At 40.8% G+C, this 23,607-nt stretch overlaps 1 long non-coding RNA gene across 1 annotated transcript; it reads left to right on the forward strand.

Annotated features, from left to right (window-relative positions):
- The first annotated feature begins 748 nt into the window (after positions 1 to 748).
- On the forward strand, positions 749 to 23,607 carry LOC145723238 (uncharacterized). Its single transcript, XR_014148162.1, has 3 exons — positions 749 to 1,632; positions 22,252 to 22,407; positions 23,551 to 23,607. It is a non-coding gene; the product is annotated as an uncharacterized LOC145723238 (long non-coding RNA).

A 23,607-nucleotide genomic window follows, 5' to 3' on the forward strand; every position in this document is an offset into this window, starting at 1 on the left:
GCTCAACACGGCTGTTGATGTGACATGTGACACTTGTGGTTGGGTCTCCTTATTTTGGAAAATCTGTCCTTGCTCTGTCACTGCCTTGTTATACTCTAGATTAACATCACCATTTTGGAAGAACTCACACTAAAATATTAGGTATTTAAGAATGAGAGAGAGCACATGAGAGGGGGGAGGGTCAGAGGGAGAAGCAGACTCCCCGCCGAGCAGGGAGCCCGATGCGGGACTCGATCCAGGGACTCCAGGATCATGACCTGAGCCGAAGGCAATCGCTTAACCAACTGAGCCACCCAGGCACCCGATTTGAGGCATTTTTTAAGACAACCAAAAAATCTTCTGATTTTTGAACCAAGTTTATGATGTGGAAGGTCACCCCCGGAATAAAAAGGTCACAGAAACCAGAGTTAGGGCCAGAGGATGTGAGCTGTATATCCACTCTAGTGGTCATGAGTCCCTGAGGCTGATTGCCCCCCAGATATTTTCGACAATTTCATAAAACCCAATGTATCTCTCAATAATCATTACTCAAAATAGGGGCCCTGGAGGTGTCTTTCTGGTAAAATATGTCATTAAGCATAAATTATGCAAAAATTAAAAAAAAAAAACCCTTAGTTTGGATGAAATGATTTGCCTTTCGGACATTCTTTCCTATTTTTGCATGTCCAAAGCAACTTACATCCTTTCACACAATCAATGCAATTGATCTGTTTTGTGAGATATATGAATGATAGTGTTCATTGTAGAATGATTTTATTTCAAGGTAAAGGATAGCCTGTGACCTATGGAACTAACTTTGAAATGTCATTCTGAGTCAAGTTAAATGAGTCATCATGCATTTATTCAAAGAATCTTCCTAGCCGGATGTTATTCTCCTCTCTCTCTCTCCCTTATTCTTCTCTGTTAACTTCAGTATCACATTAGGATTTTAAAGAAACTGTGAACTTGGACAAGGAACTTAGCTGTGGTTAACCTAAGTAGAAGGATATTTGGCTGACCTTAATTAAAAAAGCAGACTATAAGTCCACATGAGTACTTACCCCGTTCTTGCCAGAAAGCAGTCTCTCTCGCCTTGTCTGGCATTAAAGGTCAGGAAGCAGAACATACACCAGATGAAAAGAGGAAAACCCCAGATCTAAGAGCCTTAAAATGGAAGTAAAAGTGAAACACCACTTCTTTGCATAGCTTATTTCCCCCTAATTACCAAAACAGCTTACACAGTCAGCCCCACTTTGGGCACTGTCTTCGATGTCTCTAGGAGGGATTACTCAAGATGCAAAGAAGGCTTGACCTCGGGTAGACCTCTGTTGTCAGGCATGAGAACCAATCTTGCATCAGTGTATCTGTATAGCTCCTTACAGACTGGGACTGCCCGGAGGGAAGGAATAAAAAAGTGTTCAAGTTATCTTTTCAGCACAAAGAGCACAGGCATCCAAAGTTCCGCATAGTTTTACTGGATCACAGGAGAGGGCTAAAGTGAATGCCCCACTATTGGTAGATAGGAGGCTGCGGGCTCTCTTTTTGCCAGCCGGTGAGCCCCCATCTACACCGCTGCGGGACCTTGGAGATCCCTCACCTCAAGCTCTCTCATCTACCATCTGCCAATTGGCCATGTTTCCCAGGAACTTCTCGGTAAGGGTTCACTCATTCTCTTTAGCTCTGATCTGCTTTGAGGTTCACTGGCCACAGCCCTTGGGGCAGTCACACCTCTGACAGTCCTACTTCCTGGGGTTGTGAGCATCCCTCACTCTTCCAGCAGGTGCTGCACTCATCCCCTGGTGACCAGCCCGGGCCCACAGGGTGGCTCCACTGCACAATGGCCTGTGGCCTACCACAGGAGGCAATGGTCTTTTCTCCACCATGAAACAAGCCCATGGCATTGGAGTCAAGCAGAGAGGTGGGTTCAAAACTCTAATCTGCCACTTAGCAATTCGGGGTAAGTTACTGTATCTCTTTAAGCCTCAGTTTACTCAGCTATAAAAATGGGTCAGCTGTAGCACTGAAATGGTAGCATGTGTATAAAATTAAAATGCAAAACATATATAAAGTTCTTAGCAGGATGCTTAGCCCAGATGGTAAGCATTCAGTAAATATTAGCCACCAGAAATATTATCAACAGCTAACTGATGTCACCCCAGGCTGTCCTTATTTGTGTCATAAGAAACTGTTTCCTCTTCTATCCTATATTATTGAGCACCCAGTTCTACACCAATATTTCTCTTAGTCTTCCAATAAAAATTTTTCTCCTGAGCACCTTGGTTTGTTTCGATAGCTGCTGACTACTTACAGTGGCGTTTGTCCACTTGCACATGGGGCTCTGTGTTTACCAGGGATGGGCACAGAGGAGGAACTTCACCAGTTCCCTTTTATCTGTATATTTATTTTTTTTTAATACCCAGTCATTTGCTTTTTTTTTTTGATGTGAAGGTACAATGAGCACTCCTGTTACTACTTAAAACATGTACAAGAAAAAATATTTTTCTGACTATCTAAGCCAGCCAAACACACTTTCTGGTGATATATTGTGCCCCAATGGCTTTTTCTGATAAAAAGGCTCATGGCTTCTAGTGAAAGGCTATAGCTGTTTGTCATGCAGTGATTAGCATATAAATGCTCATCTCTGTCATGGATGTGTATAATCATGAAATATGCTACCATCTAAGTAGGAATGCGCAGTAGACTGGGGTGCAGAACATTATAGCATCTTACAGGAATGTAACATTTATGGCTGAATAGTCTTTTTCCATATAAGCAGGTATAATAATTTCCCCCCAAATACTGTCAGGATAAACATTCTTAGACTTGGTCAAGGGCCAGACAGAAGTGCTTTTGCTGGTACGTGAAGACAACCTTAGTAACTCCCCCACTAGTATGAATATACTCTATGTATTTAGGCTTTAAAAACTGTAGCTCCTCAGACGTATGACGTGGTTTGGATATTTTTGTCTGAATTAGAGGATCAACTGACTAACAGTGTAAGGATTTCCTTTTGAAATTTAGATTTTTTTAAAATTTTATTTTATTTATGTTATGTTACTCACCATACAATACATCATTACTTTTTGGTGTAGTGATCCATGATTCATAGTTTTCATATAACACCCAGTGCTCCATGCAGTACATGCCCTCCTTAATACCCATGAAATTTAGATTTCTGGAATGGCAAGAGGCTCTCATTTGCATCGTGCCCTAGGTTGCAGCCTGGGAATTGTGGGTGGTGTCTCATCTATGATACAGCTGAATTATCTTGAAGGCAGGGTCTGTTTTGTTCACCATATCTGCGGTACCTGTGACTTTTATTTAAAAAAAAATTTTTTTTTTTTAAAGATTTTATTTATTTATTTGACAGAGAGAGACAGCGAGAGCAGGAATATAAGCAGGGGGAGTGGGAGAGGGAGAAGCAGGCCTCCCGCTGAGCAGGGAGCCCGATGTGGGACTCGATCCCAGGACCCTGGGATCATGACCTGAGCCGAAGGCAGACGCTTAACGACTGAGCCACCCAGGCGCCCTTATTTTTAAAAAAATTTTTTAAACATTTTATTTATTTGAGAGAGAGAGAGAGAGAGAAAGAGCGCGCACATGAGTGAGGGTGGGGGGCAGAGGGAGAAGCAGACTCCCCACTGAGCAGGGAGGCCAAGGAGGGGTTCCATCCCAGGACCCTGGGATCATGACCTGAGCTGAAGGCAGATGCTTAACCAACTGAGCCACCCAGGCACCCCAGTACCTGTGACTTTTAAATTAGCTATTCACTGAAAGAATTCATGGCTTAGTGAATTTTGTGAAGTAGATGCTGTTTATCTTTGAGGACCCTTCTTTCCCCTCTGTGCTTTCCACCACGAGCCTCTGAACTTGAGCTTCCTTGCCCAGTACACCTGTGCTTCCGTGCACAGAGGTCCCGCGGTCCCCCTCTCCACCTTAGCTGCTTCTACGCATAGCATACACACTCGGTGTGCCTGTGCTATGGAGATTTGCAATTCACAAGGAGCAGAGACCCTACCATGAAAGAATGGCAGTCAGCCTGCTATGCAGGTCCATGATGATGAACATTGGAGCTTTCCTAGAGCCCTAAAGCCACACACATTTGTGGTCACTCAGTTGCTGTATGTCCAGCATTGCCCTGTTGTGTTCATAAGACAGCTGAATTAAACTGTCTAAATGCAACACCATTTTTCAAATAACTATTTTCAATTATGGATAGAATCGAGTGTTTTAATATTATGTAGCATGGGGTAATCTGGGTATTTTCATGTACAACCTCTTTTACATACTTGACACTAGGTTGCTTCTTAATGAAGGGTCTTGTTTTTATTAGCAATATTAGTCCATGTCAGTACTGGGACCAGCATTCAAGCATTTATTAGTTCTCTCTAAGATGCTGCTAATAGCTGAGCCAAAATAAGCCATGATATTTTATTTTTGTATTAATTTGTTTCATAAAAATTTCTTAGAATTAGATTCTGCCCTAAGTAATACAGATTCCTAAATAGTGGCTTAAATAGAAGTTTGTTTCTCTCTTACATAAAAAAAGGCTAGATATAGTATTACAGAGTGCTTTGTCATCTCCATGAAATCACCTATGAGCCAGAATTCTGGCAATTTACTATTCCACCTAGCATGAAGCTCCCATACTCATGGTTTAAGATGGCTACCAGAGATCCAGCCATCGCAATCTCTTTTCGTGCAACAGAATGAAGGGACGAAGAAAGGTGCAAGTTGTCACTTAAAAATGCTTCTGGAATGTCCCAACATCATTTACATTTAAGTCACTGACCAGGACTCAGTCACACATCAAATTAACTGCTGCCTACATCACACTTCAGATAAGTCTGGGGAACGTAGTTTTCAGCTGTGCAGCAATGTTCTCAGCTAGAAATACAGATTGCACTACAAAAAGAGAAAGGCTATTAGGTGATGCATTCATTTTCTATTGCTGTGTAACAAATTCCCACAAATTTGGTGGCCTAAAACAATGCCCATTTATTATTGTGCAGTTTTTGTGGGTCAGAGTTCAGGCACAGCTTAACTGGGTTCTCTGCCCAGGATCTCACCGGCTGAAATCAAGTGTCAGATGGGCTTCATTCTCATATGGAGTCTCCACTAGGGAAGGATCTGCTTTGAGGCTCTCTTCGGTTGTGGGCAGAATTCATTTCCTCGTGGCAATTCATGGTTGCTTGCCTCTTCAAGCTGACAGTAGAGAAGGTGCTGCTTTGTTCTCTAACTTCAGGGAAGGTCTGGATCCTCTTTAGAAGGTTTCACCTAGTTAGTTCAAGCCCACCCAGGATAATCTCACTTTTGATTAACTCAAAGTCAGTTGGTGATAGACCTGATAACATCTGCAGAATCCCTTTATCTTTGCCATATTCTGTTGCTTATAAGCAAGTCACAGGTCCTGTCCACCCTCAAGGGGAAGGATTGCACACGGGGTGACTCACTGGGCATCACCCTGGGGTATGTCCACCACAGATAAGCAACTAATGACTGTTGCTACACACGTGTATATGATTCTTTTTTTTTTTTTCTACAATCTTCCATTAAATAGTGGCATGTCAGACCCAAAAAAAGAATTGCCTGAGAAATTACCTTATGGATTTATGCAAGATGTTTCAGCAATTCATTGCTGCATAAGCAAAATTTAGCCACTGCCAATAAAACTAATGCTTATCATTTCTTCAAGGTATTAGTTTGTCTTATAATTTTCCACCTGTGTTTGCAGTATTTTATAGTGTGAGTTCCTTTTTTGAATTTGTTACTTCAGTGAAATTAAAAACTATTTTTGCCATTTAATCTAAGTGCACATTATATTTTGTAAGTGCCGGTCCCTCATTCCATCCAAAAACTGTAATTAAAAACATGTCTCAATGTCAAAAGAACTTGAGAAACACTAGCCTTGGCAATACAGATGGATTCTTCAGTAGAGGTAAGGGTGGGTAGGAGTCCAACTCTGTCCATCAAAGGAAGTCTCTTAATGGCTCTTTCACTTAAAGAGGGTTATTTAATAAGACTGCTCCATCTGAAGCAATAAGACTGCCATTAAGAATAAGCAGTGTATCCATAGGTCTTCTGGCTCATGTCTCTACCTAACAAGAACATGTAATAATGAAGAATAAAAAGGCACCTGAGCTATGAATATAGATATTAAAAAGTTTGGATAGAAATGCTCATATGCTTACTCAATGGAGAGACTTTCTCAGAGGCTTTCCCATTTGTTTTATAATTCTATTAGTCTTAGTTATCTGGGTTCTTTGTCCTTAGGAGAGAAGTAATGGAAAGAGATGAGCTATTGCAGTTTGAGACCCCAAGAGTGCCACGAGGTGACCTTTCTGAGAAAGACAGAATAAATACAAAACAGAATCAGAAGTTCAAAAAGCACAGAATTGTGAGGCCATTTAGTTCAGGGACATATGGTAATGTGTTACTATAACCATTTTTATAAACTCTACATAGTTTACCAATAATCATCATGATGACCTTGGGTTATCCAAAGTACTGAATACCTTTTTGAAAGTTTCTAAAGATAAACTTTTTTTTCCCTCCAAAATCCTTTCTCACAATGTTATACCAAAATGATGGCTATAAGGTGTGTGACAGAGGAGCTTAACATAGTAAATCCTCAATGATGTTAGATATTATTCTCTATCACTATAACTATGGTGATGGCTATTCTTGCTTTTTCCTGGCTTGTCCCAGCCAGACCTGATAATCCTCAGCCCTAACCTCATCCATTCTGTACCAGTGTATCCTGATTCCATTCTTAAGCCACAATTAACCCAGGAGTTTAATAGCAGTGTGGGGTTCATATTGCCCCAGCTAAGTACTCATACTCCTATTTTTGTAAATAAAAGTCTTTCAGGAAGATTACTCTGGGGCCAAACCACATTAACTTTGAGTGCCTTATGCATCCTCATTATTGGAGCTGCTTGGTGATTGAACACTTACTTTTCTAGGTATGTTACAGCTCCATGTGCAGGCATACGATTCAAGAAATAAGTGTGCAAGGACAATAGGTTGCTATGGAAGCTGGTATTACAATACCCAAAGTCATCTAGCTCTAGATGCTGGTGCATTAATGAGATGTTTTAGCAGTTAGCATGCCCTGGGAGTGTGCGTGAATGCAAGACTATGTTCTCCTCTTAATACTTAACATAAGAATCTCATTTTCAGGTAGTTACTTTGTACATCACCATGTGAGATAAAACGAAGATGGATATTTTCATTATGCATCTTCTTTTTTTTAAGGAAAGCAGATATTGCAAACATATCACTTTATTGTTCTTGTTATATATCCTGTGGGTTTAAGAATAACGGCTCCATTAGAGTTTTATGTATCTCCTGAACCAGGGAATGGTCACTTATTGGCAACAATCACATTCCCCACACCTACCTAATGGCTGGTGGCCCACACTGTAAATTAAATAGGAAACATAGAGCAAGCAGAAAATGTGGACCCCTGCTTTGGCTAATTTAAAAGGTGTTTCATAACATTAACCCTGCATGGAGAAATCCCTGCCAATTGCCATGGTACTATAGAAATATATGTAGAGTATGGATTTCAGTTTTGGGTGCTGCATTGTGAGACCATCATTAACTATCTGGATGGTGACCAGGGTAATGAAGGTAGTGGAAATCACACTGAATGACTGAATAAATGGTTGAAGGAAATAGGATGATTTTCCTAGGAGAAAGGGACATTTGAGAAGACTTAATAGCTATCTTTAAATATTTGAAGGCCTGTGGGAAGGAGTTGACATATTCTGTTTTAAGGCGTCATAATAAGAGCCATGGTTAGAAATCACTCGTGTTCAGGCTCAACATAAAAAAGGAGCTTTAAAATAATCAGAGCTCTCTGACAAAGGAAGGTCTACTCTTCAAAGAATCAGATGTTCCTTCTTTAGAAATGTTCGAGCAAGCCCTGATGAATGTGATTATAAATGGATTCACTGTATTGCAGGGTGAGTTGGACCAGATAATATCTTCAATGTCTTCGATCTCAGGATTCATCTTGTTCCCACATGTCTCTGATGTCTTGCTTTTGCATCATATCCTCCAGTGGGAGGTGCTTTGAGCAAAGAAATGGAGAGAGAGGGGCACTAATACTTCATTCATTCACCAGCCATGATTGTGTGGCTGGCATGTGTAAGCACCTCTACTTGGGAGAGCGGCATGCAGGCCCTGGAGACTTGTTTTTATAGGTTGGTTCTATATCATGATATTGGAAGTTTGTTTTTTGTGCATTGTCTAATGGAAGAGAGATCAATGAAAGAATGAATGAAGATGACACCAAATGGTCTCTTGGAGTTGTTCAGGCCAAGAAAGCTTTTGCTTTCTACCAGATAGTACAGATTGACTGCTAGATCTAGCTTGGACTCACCTACTCTGTTTTATGACTCCCCACTTAGGTTCAGTCCGTGCACCAGGTTGATGGCATGGTCTATATAATCTTCAAAAAACAACAACAAATTGAAGTTGCAAAACATTTCTGAATACATCCTTTTAGTTCTGGTAGCCTAATTTTAAACATTTTGTGGTGTAGGGTCAGTTTTGCTTTAATCGGAAAGTCGATTCCAGTGTGCATTTCCTGGTGGGCTTCCAGAACTGAGAGTGTCAGAGAGCAATTGTGCAAGAAGGTAGTACAGCCAAGTCCCTCTGCTCTAGCAACTGAGTAGGTTTGCTATTTAGTAGGTGCAACTTCACTGTGGTCTCACGCTAAATGTTCTGTGGGTACCTATTGAATGTTAATTGGCCGAAGTGATTTGTTCAGAGGCTACTTCCGCATTCAAGTTCAGATTTACTCACACATAATCAGCTTATCAATTTTTCTATTTGGGTTCCATAAAGGCTCCCTCTAGGATGGCATAGCAATCAGGAAACGGGATTGAATTATGGTTATGTGTTCCAGTCCTCATCTTTTGGCTTATTATTGGAAATTGTAAGAATTTCTGGGGGGCATCACATAAATCAGCCTACAAAATTTTCTTAAATTCACTTCAACTTTGAAAGCACAACGTATTTTACACAGAACATTTGGGAGCTGGAGAAGCTACAAAATAGCAAAAATTAGTAAATTTAAACTTAGCAGTAAAAGTTAGACCGTCTCTGCTCAGGTTTTAGAAGACATGGATATACATTGAGAGTTACTAGGAGAAATATGTTGAACAGAAGGAAGCTTGAATGAAACCAAGAGCAGCCCCATATTCTCACTACTCATTTTGAATGGGTGGGAAAAGAAGCAAGAAATAGGTTGATGCCTTGTATGTTTGGTCATTCTGTTGGCAGAGGCAGTGAGAAAAAGGCTGACTTTGCTCTGTCCATTCCTTTTAACTGACTGCATAGCCCAGGAAGCCATAGATACCACGTGGGAATGACATGTTGAAAGTGTTCTTGGTCCTTGTCAAGAAGAAGGAAGTGTGGCAAAGAAAACTTTTCTAGCGTGTGTTTCTTGAACTTAGGCTGCATTTCTGACCCCAGTGGGGTATTCTTTCTTCCTCAGAACTGCCAGAGTCTGTCTTTGTGGGTTGACTATAGGCAGCTTGTTGTAGTTGTCCAAACCAAAGTCAGCTTATGTCAATCCATCTCATTTTCAGCTTTGTGTAAAGCTATTCCCTTTATTATTTTGACACACATTCTTAGATTAGATCCATATGTTTATTAATTCTAAGAGAAATCCATTGGAAATCAGATCTGGGCAATTTATGACTCCTCAAACCCTGGAAAGATTATGGAAATCTTTTAATAATATAATACAGTATGCAGTTATTCTAAAAATTTTTGCTCACTTATCTTCATAATCATAAATTATTTCATAGCTAATTACAAATAGGCAGACTGAATAATTGTCTTCAATGAGGGATGTTTGACACTGAGAAAATACAGCCTTATTTTATAAACCTTTTACTGTTCAGACTATAAATATGTCACTGCTAAGGAGTACTGCATCTTTAAGTGTATTAAAGTCACTCTTGTGTAACCAAACATAATGGGATTTTTAAATGAATTATAACTAAAGTAGTTAACGAACAACTTTTTAAACTTTCAACATGTGTACAGCTATTTGAAATTGTCCTTTTCATATTAAATGCCCCAGCATATATTCTATTCATAGCATTTGGCAAAAAAGTTATACTGGTAGAAGCTTTTCCAAGATATAGATTTAATAGAAAAAAATAATTTGATAGGAAACTTGATACATGTTCTCCCTTTGTATGCACACGGAATCACATCAATGAGTTCTTGGAGTGCTGTTTGGGTTTGGGAGGGTTTTGGAGCAAGAGCAGTGCACGTGCATTTAATTTAGCAAGAGGATTGTCCATGTGTGCTCTCCTGCCTGGGATGTGGAGTACTGAAGCTATAAAAACATGAACTCTTTCCTTCTGTTTGAGATCTCAATTCACACCATGGATGGGTTGGCCAGCCCTTGGAAAGTAAGAGTTTACACATTTATCTAGTTTTCATTTATGTCCTATGTATCTTATTTCATAATTCTTATGACAGATTGGAATGACTGGTTTATATAAGCCTTTGGTTGCTATTAAGATTGGTTTCTAAATTTTAGGAGGGAAAGATTTTTATTTATTTCAGTCACCACTGCATCCTAGGAAATAGTAGGAGTTCAAGGAAGTTTTTGTTTTTGTTTTTGTTTTTGTTTTTTTTCTGAGGGAAGAAGGAAGCATTTGTTGAAGTCTTGCTTCTTGGAGTTTGGAAGTATAAGGGCAAGCAAAAAGCCTTTGTTTTTGAAAAACCTACTCTTTAGAAAATAGAATGGTTCCAACAACTCGCAAATCTGGAGAGATTAAAAGAGAAATGCTGTTAATCAAAGCGTCATTTTCTGTTGCTTTGGTGTTTAACGGGCAGTGATGTGACTTAGTATAAGACAGACAGAGTGTCTGAGGACAGTGTTGTTGGCCTGGTGGCTTCAGGGCTATGTTGAATAATATTGGGACCTGATTCAAGCATGGGCAGAAAGACCCTACAATTGCAAATTTATGGGAAACCACTGCACTGGAGAGTTCTTTCGATAATAGAGCAAGGGCAGTGCCTCCATCTGAAGACAGACATCATATTCACCAATTCCATCAAAACTTGTTGAGGTGGCAGAGTCTTTGCAAGTGGCATGAGGGACAGTACAAATGACCCTACTATGGAATCTTTCTGTAGTATCTGAGCCCTACTCTCAGAACAGAAAGTTTTCTATCAAATTCATTATAAAATCAGTCACTAAGGTCCCTGGTATGTGCCCTTCTAGGTTTAATGTATTCCAAACCCAAACTGGAGACTGGTTATAATCTATGTGGATTCTGGGCCAGACAAGAACAAATTGTTGAATGTGGGCAGTCTACAGGTCTCAGCTGTGATTCCCATGAGCTAATGAAAGCTCAAGTCTAAAATAAATGAGTCAGTACTATGTCCTTAAGCACTATTCTGCTCCAACAATGAGAAAAAATCTGCTACATGAAGCAAAACCTTTGTCACTAGGAGCTTAGTACAACAATTTGAATAGAAAAAAAAATATCTCCTTTTCTGTACTTTCTCTCATGATTCTCTAAATTCAGAGTATAAGTGTGGGTAGCTAGTAAATACGTCTACAAGGTGGTTGGTGATAACACAACTCCCAGCCAAGGGAGGAAATTCTAACTGAAGTAAAGCAGAAGGACTTAAGTTGTCTCTCCCCCTCCTCTATCCCTGGTAGTTAAATAAAAGCCAGATATTTCTTATTGGCCAATGGTGTCTCCTTCTCATCATTACCATCAGGAAATATAAAGCTGAGATGGACTGAGCCTCATGCTTTTCACTTCATCTTTCTGATATTACTTTTGGGAGTGTGGTTTGCTGAGAATAAAACGCATCCTTTGGCCCCCATGGTGGTGGGAGAGAGTGCTTCATTCCTGCCATCTGACAACCTAGTTTGTTAGCATGGATTAAAGAAAGATTATACAACAGAGCAGAGCTAAACAAGCAGGGAAGGCGGTGCTAGACAGGATGGTCTTCTGCTGCCGTATTTCAAAGAAGGGCTCCGTAGGGACATTTCTTTATTCAAGGGAGTTTTGCTAAAAAATATGCACTTTCCTTTTTCCTCCCATCAACTTTGTCCTCTTATCTCACCTACTCATTCCCAGTAAAGTTGACTGCTGCCGCTATGCTTCAGAAAAAGCTAGAGACCTCTGTAGACTTCTCCTTTTGCCTTATTTATGATAGCAAGAGCCCAAACAGAGGATGTCAGACTTATCAGTGAAAAGTCAAGAAGGGTTTATTTTAAGCTGTGAAGAATGCAAAAGTCTTTAATTTTTTTTTTTAATTTTATTTAAGACTGAGTATTTTCCTTCTTCTCAAACTCAATGGATAAGAAGTGATGTGAATGGAATTCAGTGGGTCAGTAGGGGTGAGCACACCAGAAGAATAAGTTGTACCAGCTATTATCATTTTTATATGTTTGTGCACACAAGCCCACTCAGAAAAAGAAGCATATAAATTGTGACAGCAAAGACTTCCATAATAATTCCGAGCCTATAGGTAAGTCATAGAAGGCTCTTATTGGCTTGCATATTTGACTTAAAGTTGATGATGTGTATTTTTCCTAATGCACCATATACTGAAGTTTTAACAAGAAAAAGTCTGGCAAGGAGATACAATTGGGTTCCATGGAAGGCCTCCATTGTTCTATGGGAACCTTGGCACAAAAGACGTCACATGTGTCTTCTCTTTCCCGAGTACATGGTGTGAAGGGCAAGTTACCTCATTCTTCTCTACTAAATCCTTATCTCTGTGAAATGGGAATCTCTGGGGCATAGTGATGAACATTGAGTCAGTCAAACAAACTTCCTTTACTCCTGACAGTGTAGTATCGGAGTCAGGAGCATGAAATCTAAATCCGGAGTGCTGGCTCCAAATCCCTGGCTTTGCCAATTACAAGCAGCCAGCCAGGAGCACCTGTAAGGTGAGGGATAATGATAGAGAGTATCTGGAACAAAGTAAGCAACCAATGACTAATTGTCATCGATGTTATTGATATTCTTATCATTCACTTGTTCATGCATTTCTAAATACAGTAAATATTCACTGAGTGCCAGCTACAGGCAAGGCCCTATGCTAAGACTTAATCTCTACCAGTAGAAATAAGTAGAGCATCTCTTTCTTGGAGATTCCAATCTGGTATGAGGGGGCAATGTATAGGAAAGAATATTTTAATGTTAACTTCAGATTGTTACAAGTGTTAGTGATAAGTTATAGGTGTAATGAGGAGATAAGATAGGGTAACTTTGGAGTGTAAGTGGTGGGCATTTCTTTGAATTGGGGTGCAGCTTAGGCCCCTTCCAAAGCCTGAGGCCTGTTTTAATATGCAGTTGTGTACTCTTCTTCTCAAAGGGGTTCCCCTGAGTTGTATAAGCCTCACAAAATCTGGATATGCCTCTGCTGAACAGTGATAAATGACAGAGCACTTTACTATATAGTAAGAAGGGTCGATCCATGTCCAGACCCAGGGTGAGTGTCTTCCAGGTAGAGGGGGCCACATGAACAAAGCTCTACAAAGAGCTCTACAGGCTTGAGGGACATCAAAAAGGCTGGTAGGGCCAGGGTGTAGTGAGGGAGGTCAGAGAGTGGACAGGGGTCAGATCCTACAGAGACTTGTCAACCAAGTTGACAAACTTGGAGTTTGCTTAGGTTGGTGCTATGAGTTGAACTGTATCACCTCCACCTCAAAAGAAAAAAAGATACGTTGAAATCCTAACCCCCCAGTACCTCAGAATGTGACCTTATTTGGAAATAGAGTCTTTACAGATAGTATTGAGTTAACATGAGGATATTAGGGTGGGCCCTAAATCAAAATGACTTGTGTCCTTAGAAAAAGGGGAAATTTGGACCCAGAGATAGGTGTGAATAGATGGAGGATGAGTGAAGTCATGGTGAGGACAGCACACGAAGACAGAGGGTTGGAGAGTTGAATCTACACGCCAAGAAATGCCAAAAAATTCCAGCAGCTAGAAGAGGGAAAGAAGGATTCCCCTATAGGTTTCAGAGAGAGCAGGACCCTGCCAACACCTTGACTTCAGACTTCTAGCCTCCAGAACTGTGAGACAATACATTTCTGTCATTTTAAGCCACCAGTTTGGGGTGCTTTGTTCTTGCAGCTAAAGGAAACAAATATAGATGGGAAGGCATTAGAGCTTTAAGCCAGTGAGTGACAAAATTATTTATATATATATATATATATTTAATTTATTTATTTGACAGAGAGAGAGAGAGAGAAAGAACACAAGCAGGGAAAGCTGCTGAGAGAAAGGGAGAAGCAGGCTCCCCACTGAGCAAGGAGTCTGATGTGGGATTCGATCCCAGGACCCAGGGATGATGACCTGAGCTGAAGGCAGACACTTAACTGACTGAGCCACCCAGGTGCCCCCTCACAACTTATATATATATATATATTTTTTTTTAAAAGGTCTTTTTTTTTTTTTTAAAGATTTATTTATTTGAAAGAGAGTACATGACGGGGGGAGGGTTAGAGGGAGAAGCAGGCTCCTTGCTGAGCAGGGAGCCCGATGCGGGACTCGATCCAGGGACTCCAGGATCATGACCTGAGCCGAAGGCAGTTGCTTAACCAACTGAGCCACCCAGACCCCCTTATATTTTTTATAAGATGACTTTGTAAAGAGTACATTGCAAGTGAGCAGAAGGAGGGAGACCAGACTGCGACTTTTAGGGACCTAGGTCTTAGATGATGTAAGTAGGGACTATGGGGATAGAGAGAAGGAGATGGATCTTGGATGAACTTTGTCAATCAATACATGGAATTTGCTAGTGGATTGGATGTGTAGAATAGAGAAAGAAAGCTCAAGGATGATAGAGTCCCTGAGAGTTCCTCTCCGTCTTACCTATAATGTGGCCTGTCTTTTCGCTGAGAAATATTCATAGTGCCTCTGAAATCCTTGCTCACCAATTTCATGGCACCATTTCACTTAACAATCTCTCTTGTTTATTAACTTTAATGGTGTTGTAGCCTTTAGTTACCATGCTATGAGTGTAGCTATTATGCCAGATGGTTCCACAAATAATTATCTTCGTTCTTCCATGAGTGTTCTATTTATTTTTGCTGATTATTAGTGCATTTTTGAAGCCATTAAAGCCCTAAAGCTCTACCAATAGGCACCTAAATAAGGCCCCATCATCCTGAAGAAGAAGAATTTAGTATGTGGTAGTTGAGCTGCTAAACTCTCCCCAGCTACACTACTGTTTCAGTCATTGAGAATTTAACGGAGGAGAAAATCAGAATGTATTGATTTCATCTTATGCCCCTTGGAGGAGGCATTCCAAGTTGTTTTTATGATGTTTTGAAACACACATGACAGTGCCTCTTAAAGTATTTGAGGAAGCTCAAATATGCTGGGTGAGACCATGGGCAGCTTTCACCTGGAGTCTGGCTCTATGTTGATGTAAAGCCCTTTATTAGGGCCTGGAGGCATGAGAGATAGGACAGATTTTCTCTGCTGGGAAGTGCGTGTCTTCAGACTATAGACCACGGGTCAGATTCGAATATCCGTTTTCCATGCTGACTCCAAGGATTGCACCCTAACTCTGTTGAAACCTGGGTCCATTTGCTCATAACTCCATTTTACAGTTTTGTAGGTGAAAAATTCACCAGAAATAGTCCCTTCTGGTTTTAAATCCCCCTAAGCCTGCTGCCAGACACCTCTTCCCTTCTCCCCTTCCTTCCTCCCACAACCTTTGCTTTTCTCTCCTCTCTCTTCCTATTAACTTAGATCAGGAGGGCATACATTTCGGGAGTTATGGGTAGTGAAGATTGCAGAACCTTGCTCAAGCAGTCATGTTCTAATGATGAGTGTGTGTCAAGTGGTCATAAGTCAAATTGAGTATGTGTTTGGAGGCAAAGACACATCGTTGGAATGGGGCACAGGATGGGAGTAGCTGGACGGATGGGAGTAGCTGGGTTTTACTTCTGACTTTGACAACCTCTCTGACCTTTAGATTCTTTATCCATGAAACATATGGATAATGATCCACATAGTGAAGGTCAGATGAAGTAATATATGTGAAGGATGTTATAAGCTCTGAAGTGCTAGATATATGTGAGGTAGGAATGTCTAAAATGAAATAAGGAAGATCTCCATGTACTGACCTAGAAAGAATGGCAGCACTTACTGTTAAGTACAACAAAACAAAACAGTATGTATGGTGTGATGCACATTTATGCAAATTTGTATACAATCAAAACACACCTTAAGAAAAATGTGTGTGTTTGTGTTCACAGATGATTGTCAGTGTATAGAAAATTGATGGGATGGGTGGTGATGTCCACACAGTAGACACAGTTCTCTGTGAGGAAGGAACAGGCTGGAGGCGGCTAAGGAGAGATTTCCACACATTGTACCCCCATATTGTAAAATAAGAATGTTTTCTGTGTTACTATATTTACTGCAGTAATAGTGTTGTACAATATTACTAGTATTAGTAGAAGTAATATAATACTTCTGTAGAAATACAATAAAACCAAATAAAGCCTTTTTAAGTTAAAAAAATTACTGTTAAAAAAACTATGGTTAGCAGCAGAGGTCATGACACTAAAACTCCTCTTTTGCTATTTATCTGAGTCACATTTTTCATTCATCTTCTCAGTCAGCAATAAATACTTACTCAGTACTTGTAAGTTATACTCTGTGCTAGGCACTGGGCCTCCTGTAATAAAATGTCCTCCCTACAGTTGGCATTATTTACAATGTTTAAGTACTGGGGAGGTCCTGGCTTATAAAGGGAGCAACTATGAGATTTGTAGGATCCCCAGTAGGATAAAGGTAGAATTATATTGAAAGACAAAGAATTCTGGCAGACTCTCTGGGTGACCTACTCAGTATTCATTTCAACTCAAATATAAAGAAGGTCTCAATTTTGTTCAGGCAGTACTGTGCCCAGCCTCAGGAGGTGGGTCATGACTGGTCTAAGTTTACATGAGATCCTGTTGTTTCTTGCTCCCATTCTAGCTGGGAGTGTCCATGTGACCTGGGCTAGCCAGGTAGTCCCTAGAGAAGCTTTTGCTTTCCTAAACCAAAGGAACAAACAGACCTGGTGTCTCTCCTTCTCCCTCTTCCTGCTGGGATGTCAGTATGAAGGTTGGAGGTGCAGCGACTATCTTGCTGTCATAAAAGAAAGATCCAGAGGAAAGCACAAGTGTGGGCTTTAACACTGTTGGAATCACTAAATCAGTGTCATCAGTACTCTATCTCCAAACTCCTTGTCATGTGAGAAAGTAAACTGTTTAAGAGGGACTGTCTGTTAATTGCAACTAAATGCATTCCTAATCGATATAGGAATGCATTAAAAATATCACACTTTAGTATGATTAAAAAAAATAGTAATTGCACAGCACATTTAAACCCAACTTTGAACATAAGCAATCTCCCAATGAATCTGGTAAACTTTTGTAGAATACTAATGTGAAACCTAAGTTTGGACGATGTCTTTGGCAGGAAGTTGGGAGCCAGAGGGACATAATGCTCAGACCTTGCTATGGTGCTAGGATAAATTCTGGTTGTACATGCATGGAACCGTGTGGAAGAATGAGGCTGTGGGTAGGAACCCAGAGGGGCTGTCTGCTGTGGTTGTATTTAGTATGATTGCTAAATATTTTCCATTCCCCTATTTACAGGTAGGGTTGCCAGATTTAAAACACAAAAATATAGGATGCACAGTTAAATTTGAATTTCAGACAATATGATAAGTAATTTGGGGTAGAAATATGTCCCATGCCGTATTTGGGACCTTTGTTCATGACAAAGCCACACAGATATGTCAAATTAAGTGAGTGAATGAGATTGAAATAGGACCTTTGGTCTCCAAAAGTAGGTTATCCTGCTTGTCAGTTAGTTTTTCCAGAAGAGTTTGTTCCCTTCTCTCGGCATGTGTGCTGTTGATTTTTTTTCATCATCTGTGCTTTCTCTGTATGTATTTAAAGATAAAAAAAAAAAAAGTGAGTCATGACACATTAGACTCACTTAGACCTGCTGTGGATTCTCTGGAATGTTTTCCTTGATTTGCTCTGGAAACCTGGGTAGGGGCTGGAAGCAGAGAGAGGGGAAAGCAGGAGCCACCCCAGAGGGACGGGCAGAGATGGGGCTGGCTCGGCCCCATACTTCGAATCAGACCCGGCCGCATATCACCACCCTTGTGCAGGGCAACTGGCGGCACACAGTGGAAATTAAATGCCATTGTAGTTATCAGACGAGTCACCCATCAGCGCGGTGCCTGATGCAGTTTGGCTCCCCAGACCCTCTCCCATAAATCTCCGCCTAAATTAGAACGAGAAGAGATATTCGGCTTCAGATTTCTGCCAGGCTTTCATTAATCCTCTAGACACTGGCGGGATCTGTCTCGCCTTCTTTTCTTTGCCAGCGAAATGACACGTAACAAAGAAGGTACCTCCGAACACGCTGGTACATCCCTGACAAACTTTCATAAATATGCCCAGCTGTTTCTGCAGTCTCGGCTCCGTGTAGCCTGCAAATGACTGATTAATTTGCACACAGCTGCTACAGATTCTAGGGAGACAAGCTCCTGAAAACAGTCAGTGTTGCTGGTATGAAGCCTCTAATTTCCTTAAGTGAAAAGTTTCTAAAGCTGTTTAAATTGTCTGAGGAGGCTGCAGAGGTAGGACTCCTGGGCTTCCTCCTGGCTTGTCTGACAGCCTCACAGTTGTGCAGAAAAATCCGCTTAACTGTTGAGTGCGTGCATTGCCCGATAGTCTCAGAGCCACCAAGCCTCTGCTTAGCATTTTTTCTTGAAGGATTATTGGACACCTATGTCGAGCAAGGCCCTGAAAGAGACAGGGCACTGTTGCTGATAGGGCATTGTTGCCGATGGGACCCTGACCTTTAAAGTTGAATAGACCCAGATATAAACTCTACTTCCCTGCTTAACTTGAGCCTTGGGCCATGTCCTTATCTGTAAGAACTGAGTCTATATCAAAAGGCCCCTGGGAATGAGATAATGTTTTTAACGGGAACAATATAAAGTGTTTTCCTAGCCTTTCTCCTACGCGCTGCCTAAGGGAAATTTTGGGCCCTCTTGGCTGCTTTGTTTGTGCAAGTGGGGATAACAGATGGTGAAGGCAGTTCGGAAAGGTCTAGAAGACCATCTGCAATGACATGGGTAAGGCCAGAGATATACTCCTGGAAGTGACTTGTAACTGTAGACAGAGGAGAGGAAGAGGCAGGGTGCCAGAACTGACTGATGTCTGAGAAAGATTTTGGAAACTGGGAGGAGAGAGGGCTGATGCTCTGTGACATATGGGGAAAGAGAAGGGGAGGAAGGAAAGAAAATGTGTTGCTGTGGGTTATAAAGCAATCTTTCTGGAGTTGTTCAATGCCGTTTGGATGTTGGAGCCACTGATGAGTTGTGGTGTGGAGATGCTTTACCATCATTCCCAGGCAGGGTGGAAGATGGGCTGGGGAAGGGGAGCTGGGCAGGAGGTGGGATATCAGAAGGATAGACTAGACCAGACCAGAGCAGACCAGACTAGGTGAGGGAGGCAATGAGCACTTTCTAGTGACAGCGTTGTCCATAAGATCTTCAGCTGTATCCCGAGACGGTGGATCATGAATAGAATTGGGTCTTTCTTATTACGAGTCTCCTAATCTGGGGTATTTTCCCCATGCCTCCCTACCAGGCCACATTTATCTCCTTTAATATCCAACACAGTCTCTTCCACCTCCTACCTGAGCTCCTAGCTGAGCATGGTGAGTCTCCCCACCATGCTCAGCTCCATCATTTCTGAAGTTCAGATTTTGGTCTCACAGTCTGTTCTACTGTCTTCATACCAAGCCATGCTGTTGAACTCTTTCCTGAGCCTCGCTTTTCTTTCCAATTAGATCATGAGCTCCTGGAAGGCAGTTGCCCTGTAACTCTTTTTCTTTTATCCTTGGTGCTAAGCACTGAGGAAAACAAATAAATAGCTATGGGATTGGACCTTGTTGGGTTTCAGGGTGTACCATGCATGATGACCACTATTTTTCTAAGACTATACTATGTCTTAGAAAAATAAGATACATCCAGATAAGTGTTGAATTTTCCATGAAAATGGAAATCACCCTGCATTATCTTTGAAGAATTCAGTAAATCAACTTAATATAATATAAATCCATAACAGGAACTTGTAATTGTTCTATTGCTGAGCTAAGCAATGACCCCTTCTAGCAGCAGGTAAAAGAACAAACAAGTCACTGTTTGGACACACCCATGTGTGAATAGCTCCTTTTAAAATTGCGGTCTGATCCGAAGAGGCTTTAATTTATTAGTACAGATGGTTTAGGTGGTTCTGTATTTATTGAATTTCTACAATCTCATTTCTCCAAAAATCCTGAAATGATGCCTAGAGAAGACTGAATCTTCGTTTAAACAAGATCTGTTGTTGTTCTTGTTTGATTGTACAGGTTGAGGCAAGGGAACAGAGTCCCTAAATAGCAGAAATCAAAAGCCCTATATGTCCCAAGAGTCACAAAGGTGAGGTCTATGTTGACAGTGACAAAGAGAAAATGCAGAGGAGGAGGAATGTGTAAGAGAAAACAAACAGCTCATTTGGCAATCATCGGGAGATTTGATTTGCGTATGCTTTTCAAGAAATGAATTCAGAGAACTTAAAAAAAAAAAGACATTCCAATAGTGAGGTTGGTGGCTGGCAAACAATCATTTCCCCGGTTTCATGCAGACAAACTGAGATCCAAAAACATGAATACCATTTGAAAATAATCAGTTAAATAACCCTGCTTCGGTCACTGAGAGAATTTGGCTTGAAGAATATTTATCATGTAAAAACTTACAAGATCTATACATGAGGGAAGGTCTAGTCCTATAACAAAGGAGCTATTTGCTTTACAGAAGGATTTTTCCAAAGTTCCTTTAAAAACCAAAACAGCCAGTGCACATGAATTCCGATTTGGTTTTTAGATATTTGATTTACCCACAATTTTTCAAGAACTCTGCAATTGCATAAAAACATTGAAATGGAGGCAAAGCCAGGCCAGTTCAGTTTCGATTTGAATTAGAAGTGGCCCAAGTGTTTGAAGGGTGCTATTTCTTCCAGATCAGCTTATACTTAACTTTATTTCCTTACAAAATGGAAAAAAAAAATTTTTTTTGACTTTGTGTGACTTTCCATCACAGATATATATTCTTAGGTGTGATTCAGCTTTATCTCCTATTTTCTTATCTGCCTAAGAAGATGCAGTTGTTCAAAACCAATTTACTTGCTAATTCTTTCCTCTGTCATCTTTGTAATTATTTCCGATAGGCCTTAGCTAAACAATATTTTCTCCATCATGTGGTTTCATCTCAGCTGAAAGTTTGTGTCCGCAGAGTCTGTTGTTATGGCAACAGCTGGGCTGTTACCAGCTCGATATTATGGTTTTACTGCAAGAAAAGGAAAAGAAAAATGAGCAAGGGTGGAGGGGAACATTTGGCCATTTCCACATATCTGTTTTTAAGTAATTGATCTTACCTCCTCTGTCATAGTTAATTTTTTTGCATAATTCTCTCCTTTCAAGGACCTTGAGTTCTACTAAATGAGTCATCTTATGCACATTGATAATTAATATTTATTGAGAAGGGACCATGAGGTGTGGTCTAGCATAGGCATAATGATTCATTGATTTGGGCAAGCATTCCATAAATATGTATTGAGCAACTACCCTGTTCCAGGTAAGGTTTTAGGGGCTGGCCCCGCAATGAGTATATCAGACAATGGCATGGCTCTCCTAGAGCCTACATTCTCTTGGAAGAGACAGGCAGTGAACAAGTAAAGGCATACATGTGATGCATTCAGATGATTACATGTGGTGTGAATAAGATAAAATAGCATAGTATGACAGAGAGATGGGGGAGCATTGGAGAGGGCTCTCAGGGGAAGTCTGAGACCTGACACTGGAACTGACGTCTGAATGATGAAGAGTGGAACATGTGAACATAGTGGGAGAAGGCTTTCCAGGCAGAGGGAACAGCAAGTGCATGAAATTGCTTGAAATTTTTTAAAGGAGAAAAATGCCCAAAGAGTCTGGAGGGTGGTGAGCTAGGGAATGGAGAGCAGGAGGGGAGATCTCGGAGGTAATCAGGGGTCTAGTGATCAGTGGTGATAGGAGGGTCAGCTTCATGGGTGAATGACCCATACAGTCAGTCACTCAGGACTTCGTGATCTGACTTAATGCTATGCTGTTTCTGTCTTGAAGTTCTTAATGATTTTACCTTCGAACCTGTGTTTCTTAGGTGAAATCTAATGAGACAATGGATCATGTGTGTGAGCAGAGGCGATATGTGTCTGTCTGCTGTTCCTTACCAGTCACTTGCATATAGCATTTGTGATGACCCATGAACACAGAATTCCAGCAGACCCCCGTGTGTGGGAGTTCATCAAGGCTCCAAGTGAGTACAAGTTAAAGGTGTTATATCAACAACTCAGTAAGTGGGGCACTAACAGCCCAGAGCGGCCATGCACTCTGAACCAGAATTCTCCTTGAACACAGAAGGAAGACATTGGCATTCTAGGAAACACTAAGGATCAAAGAACCATATCCTCTCCTTTCTCACTCATGTTTCTTCGCCATACTGCCCAATTACTGCCACTGAAAGTCATGAACAGGAACAGGAGGAAAAGGAAAGATAGAGCAACTCATTTTCCTTTCAGTCATTCCTTACTCACCAGTAAGCCAAAGGTAGATAGGGTCGGTAGAACGTGTGGTATCTAGAAGTGGGAAGTAAAGACAGTTAAGTTAGTTTTGTGCAGAATTTCCACTCTCCTGGTAAGAAGGAAATACATATACATGTGCGAGTTACTGACTACAGATTGTGTAATGTCTGTGATTTCACATACCAATTACATGTACTTACATATCCATTTAATACTGGCATTGCATAATGTAAAGATGAACAGTAAAATTCATGCCCAGTAATTTAAAATTTCATGTTCCTTTACTGAGAATGACATTAAGTAGCAAATAGAAAAAAATCATGACACATTGAGAGATTGTGGAAGAAAGGAAAAAAGCCTTATATTTTAGTGCATTGAACAACACACTTTTCTTCCTGCTTTTTTGAACAAGGGGTGTCTTAGTTTATCCAGGCTCTACCAGAATACCATGGACTGAGTGGTTTATAAACAACATAAATTTAATTGCCCACAGTTTTGGAGGCTGGGAAATTCGGTATCTGGTGAGGACCCTCTTCCTGGTTCATGGACAGCATCTCCTTGCTGTGTCCTCACGTGATGGAAGGGGTGAGAGACCTCTCTGGGGCAGAGCCTAATCACTTCCAAAAGCCCCACCTCCTAATACCATCCCCTTGGGGGTTAGGATTTCAACATATGAATTCTGTCAGTTCCTAACAAGGGGCCCTCCATTTTCATTTTTCACTTCATTTTCACTTTTCGTTTCAATTTTCATTCCACAAATTAAGTGGCCAGCCCTGGTGATAACATAAGTCACATGACAACAGATATTATTACCTATTGGAACTTGGGGAAATTACTTTGCATTTCCATGCCTTGATTTTCTCCCCTTTGTCATGCAGATAAGAATACCCCATGAATGGGGTTGTGATGAAGTTCATTTCAGAAGATGCCGTACA

Source organism: Leptonychotes weddellii, chromosome 9 (assembly GCF_054177405.1).
Source record: "Leptonychotes weddellii isolate Sample4059 chromosome 9, ASM5417740v2, whole genome shotgun sequence".
NCBI classification, from domain to species: domain Eukaryota; kingdom Metazoa; phylum Chordata; class Mammalia; order Carnivora; family Phocidae; genus Leptonychotes; species Leptonychotes weddellii.